Source organism: Apium graveolens, chromosome 11 (assembly GCF_009905375.1).
Source record: "Apium graveolens cultivar Ventura chromosome 11, ASM990537v1, whole genome shotgun sequence".
NCBI lineage: Eukaryota > Viridiplantae > Streptophyta > Magnoliopsida > Apiales > Apiaceae > Apium > Apium graveolens.
Genome location: NC_133657.1, coordinates 98,797,194 through 98,802,758, shown reverse-complemented (window position 1 = coordinate 98,802,758; position 5,565 = coordinate 98,797,194). Strand labels below are relative to the sequence as shown.

The following is a 5,565-nucleotide window of genomic DNA, read 5'->3' as shown; positions in this document are numbered from 1 at the left end:
ACAGAATTTAGTCTAGTTTGGGGGTGCTCCAACGGAAGATCCCGATATGCACATTAGAGATTTCATCGAGATCTGCGATACCTTCAAGTTCAACGGTGTTTTGGAAGATGCTGTAAAATCGAGACTTTTCCCATTTTCTCTGAAGGATAAAGCTAAGAGCTGGTTGCACTCTCTACCACCAGATTCTATTGCGACATGGAAGGATCTTGCTCAGAAATTTCTTACTAAATTTTTCCCTATGGCAAAAATAGCTGCAATCAGGAATGCTCTTACTCAATTTGCACAATAATCGGGAGAATCTTTATGTGAAGCCTAGGAGCGCTACAAGAAGATGCTTAGGAAGTGTCCTCATCATGGAATGCCTGACTGGATGGTGATAATTTGCTTTTATAATGGTTTGGGAACACAATCAAGAACTATGCTCGATGCAGCATCAGATGGAGCTTTATGGGCTAAGAGCTATGAAGAAGCTTGTCAGCTAATTGAGATGATGGCCACTAATGAATATCAGAATCCAACTCAAAGACTATCACAAGGCAAGGTAGCAGGAATTCTGGAGGTGAATACAGCTACGACTATAGCTGCTCAGCTAAAGGCGTTAACTATGAAAGTGGATTCTTTGGCTAACTATAGAGTTCATCAGATAGCAAGTGTTTGTGAGCTTTATGCACATGCGACGGATCAATGTGCTATATCTAGTGAGTCGGCACAGTTTGTGAGCAATTTTTAGAGACCACAACAACCAGTTCCTGCCATTTATCATCCTAACAACCGAAACCGTCCTAATTTCAGTCGGAGCAATAATTAGGGTGGTATGCAACATCCTTATCAGTAGTTTGGAAATAAACATTTCAACCCTCCTGGTTTTCAGCAACAGTTTTCACCAAGGCAACAATTTCAGCCACGACGAATGCAACAACAATCTCATGAAGGTGCAGGTCCATGTTCGAATGAAAAATCTGAATTGAAGAAGTTGAGGCTGATGTGCAAAAGCCAAGCAGTTTCAGTCAAAACTCTGAAGAATCAAATAGGGCAAATTGCCAATGCTTTATTGTACCGACCACAAGGAACTCTTCCTAGTGATACAGAAGCTAATCTAAGCAAGAAGGAAGTCAAGGAACAGTTAAAGGCAATCAACTTGAGGTCTGGAAAGGTCTCTAGCCCTAAAAATATCAAAACGAAGAATCTAAAAAATTTCTCCAGAAGGTGGGCGCGCCCGCGCCCATATCAAGTGCGCCTGCACCCTTGCCAGCTTCAGAAAATGCAATTCTTGAGGAAACATCTGATCAGAAGTGGGTCGAAGCGGAAACGAAGAAGACTTCTACTGAAAACACTACTCCTGAGCAAAATATAGGAGATAAACAAGTCTATCCGTCTCCTCCATATCTTAAAAGACTTCAGAAGCAGAAGTTCGACAAGCAATTCTCCAAGTTTCTGGAGGTTTTCAAGAAATTGCATGTTAACATACCTTTTGCGGAAGCTCTAGAATAAATGCCGAGCTATGCTAAGTTCATAAAGGGTATTCTTTCTCGGAAGCTTAAACTTGAGGAGTTGGAAATCGTTGCTCTAAAGAAAGAGTGCAATGCTGTGCTGCAACAAAAACTACATCCTAAACTTAAAGATCCAGGAAGCTTCACGATACCATGCACTGTTGGAAACTTATCTTTTGACAAGTGCTTGTGTGACTTGGGGTCTAACATCAATCTGATGCCACTGTTTGTCTTCAGGAAACTTGGTCTGCTTGATCTAAAACCTAAAAACATGTCCTTAAAACTGGTTAATCGGTCCATCATTTATCCGCGAGGTATAGTGGAGGATGTCTTCGTTATGGTGGATTAACTCATCTTTCCTGCTGATTTTGTCATCCTAGAATTTGAGGAGGATAAGAAGATTCCTATTATCTTGGGAAGACCATTCTTAGCTACAGGCTAAACTTTGATCTATGTGCAAAAGGGAGAACTTACAATGAGGGTTCAAGATCAGGATGTCACTTTTAATGTATTCAATGCAATGAAATTTCCCACAGATGAAGAGGAGTGCTATAAGGTAGATTTGGTCGACTCTGTAGTGAATTCGGAGCTTGATCAATTGCTGAGGTCAGATACCTTAGAGAGAGCTTTAACAGGGAATCTGATAGTGAAGACGAAGAATGGGCAGAGCAACTTCAGTTTTTGAATGCATCTCCGTGGAAGAGGAAGTTGGATTTTCCATTCGAGTCTCTGGGATTAGCAGAGCTGAAAAATTCTCAGGAGCGTCTTAAACCATCTATTGAAGAAGCTCCCACACTTAAGCTCAAACCACTGCTTGATCACTTGAGGTATGCTTTTTTAGGTGATGCATCTACTTTACATGTCATTATTGCTTTCGACCTTTCAGGTAGTGATGAAGACAAGCTCTTGCGAATTCTGAGAGAGTTCAAATCAGGAATCGGGTGGACTATAGCATATACGAAGGGAATCGGCCCTTCTTAATGTATGCATAAAATTCTTCTTAGGAAGGAAGTAAACCTACTGTTGAACATCATAAAAGACTCAATCCTATCATGAAAGAGGTGGTGAAGAAAGAAATTCTTAAATGGCTGGATGTAGGGATCATCTATCCTATTTCAGACAGTTCATGGGTGAGCCTAGTGCAGTGTGTGTCCAAGAAAGGAGGCATTACAGTTGTGGCTAATGAGAAGAATGAACTCATCCCTACTCGGACAGTCACAGGGTGGAGAGTATACATGGATTATCGGAAGCTGAATAAAGCCACCAGGAAGGATCATTTTCCGCTTCCATTCATAGATCAAATGCTTAACAAGTTGGCTGGTCATGAGTACTATTGCCTTCTGGATGGGTACTCAGGCTATAATCATATGTTCATTGCCCCAGAAGATCAGGAGAAGACCACTTTTACTTGTCCTTTTGGCACTTTCACTTTCCATCGAGTTTCTTTCGGGCTTTATGGAGCACCTGCTACTTTTCAGAGATGCATGATGACCATATTCTCTAACATGATTGGTATTAATGTAGAGGTGTTCATGGATGACTTTTCTGTGTTCGGGACTTCTTATGATGAGTGTTTGCATAATTTTGGCTTGATGCTGAAAAGATACGTTGAGAACAATCTGGTGCTCAACTGGGAAAAATGTCACTTCATGGTATAACATGGTATCATTCTTGGGCACAAGGTATCTAGCAAAGGTCTTGAAGTGGATAAGGCCAAGGTGGGTGTAACGCCCTCCAGACCCGGGGTATAAGTCTGGGGGTTACTAGCTAATCACCAGACCTGTATAATCTGATTAACTAATAATAAAGAAATGTATCTAAACCCCTTTAACATTAACCGGGATCTTTTTAGGTTGAAGTATGAAAAAAAGAACCACTAACTACTTTATTACAAACCAAATTTAAAATCTTACAACTCTCATTATTACAAACCATTGTCTAACCAGTTTTAAACCAACTTCATCTTTTATTCAAACACACGCACTAACTATCTACACTCCACCTGATCGGGAAACTCAAAGCTTTCTTCCGGGATTGGGATCAACACCTTGGGTATGAGAGGATCCCGAGGCTTGACCCGCTTCTTTACCACTCGAGTCCTGATGGGTTTCATATTCCTTCTTAACTGAAAACAATAAGGTGAATAACAACAAAAAGGGGTGAGCCAAATATTGCTCAACAAGTCCGCAAAATATAAACAGTGTTAAAGCAATTTAAATACATCGGTAATCTGGGTATATCTGCAAAGATATAACCCCGCGAGAATAGAAAGAAGGCCACTGCTGGCAAGTATAAACGAACTAAACTGGACACAAGTTCGCATCTATACCCTGTTGATCAGTCAGGATACAATGCAGATCTATATCCCACTATATAGATCCAGTCGGGCACCCAGGCTCTACGGTCCATCTCAAGGATCCGGTTATGTCCCGGTCCTTAGGATTAAGTAAACTTAATCCCCAAAAATATCACTATCCAGTCCATGGAGTAGCAACCGAAATAATCGGTATGCTTTGATATATTCTAATCACCAGAATATACCAATGTGCATGCGTAGCAATTGGAATATGAACAATGAATTCAAAGGAAAAAGGAGAAATCAAGAATCGAAATGAAATATGAACAAGAGAATAACAAGTGTGTATCGGTGTTTATGAACAAGAATAAAAAGAGTGAAAGCGTGATAGGAATCTGAAAAAATATCACTGTTCTGAAATTAGAATAGGGGAAAAACTTGCCTTTTGCACGAGTCACTTCAATTATATCACCTTCGTCTATCACCGACTCAACCTGCCTTGCTGGCTTAGCTTCTGTTAGAGAAATAGACCGGTTTAGTCATTTTGTACTTTAATTACGTCTTGAACCGACTTCACATATTTCTTATTGTCTACCCATGCGCTTATGACTGACTCGTATATTATATATTAACAAGTAAGACTCGATAAACCACATAATACACATAAGCACATAAGCCACATTATCATTTTTATTGTTAAAATAATTTATAGAATCAAAATCGACTCGCTGATCGTTTAGCTGATCATTATCTAACTCGTTTCCTATTTTTCGGGATTTATCAGACTCGTCTCGGCACGCGATTCGGCCGATAATCAAACAAATAACAAGGTCAACTAATTTCTAGAAGAAATTTAGTTTTAATATTATTTTTAATGAAAATAATTCATTTTTCTGAGTCAAATGGCTTTCGTTTCGCTCGAATCGGACTAACGGTCTATTTAATATCAATTAAACACAGATAATTCAATTTATTATTCAATATAAATAATTATTACTAATTTTTATACACTAAAATAATTTTTAAATAATTATTTAGGAAAAATCAGAACTAAAAATGATTTTTCTATAATTTTTGGAATTAAAATGAATTTATTATGATTTATTGAAAATTATTTGATTAATTTTCAAAATAATTAATCATTTTTAAATAACTAATAAATAATAAATAATTAAGAAAATAATTAAATCTGATTTTTTAGAAAATATTTCAGAATTATTTATAATATAAATCAATTAATTAAATAATTAATTAATCAATTTATAAAATAAATAAAACTGATTTTATAATTAAAATAAAATAAAATTAAAAAATAATTCTCAGAATCATTTGTCAGAAATCCGTTTCTGACAGTTAAGGATCAAAACCGGGTTTAAAAATCGGGTCGAAACGGGTTGGGGAAGAACATCCCGGGTCGGGATGAACTTGCCGGAATCAACCCAGAATCCGTCGAGTCCCCGGACTCCGGCGATGCTCCGATATCGACTAAACAGGTACCGTTTGGTAGTATTTTTGATGCCAAATCGTTTCTCATCACTTAACCATTCTAATTCTGGAAAACACAAGTCGTAATCATCCCAAAATCAAAATCTCCGGCCAAACTTCAAAGTTTTCCGATCAAAAGTCGAAATAAAAAATTTGTACATGAAAATTATAATCTATAGCTTAAAATAAAGCTTAAAACATACACAATCAAACCCCTATATCACTATATACCTTAGCTACCTATAAAATCAGAAATGACTAATTAAAAATTGGGCATAAACCCTAGAAATCGAC

At 37.7% G+C, this 5,565-nt stretch overlaps 1 non-coding gene across 1 annotated transcript; it reads right to left on the bottom strand.

The window, feature by feature from the left end:
- Positions 1-253: 253 nt before the first annotated feature.
- Positions 254-360, bottom strand: LOC141699373 (small nucleolar RNA R71). Its single transcript, XR_012565841.1, has one exon. It is a non-coding gene; the product is annotated as a small nucleolar RNA R71 (small nucleolar RNA).
- Positions 361-5,565: the final 5,205 nt, after the last annotated feature.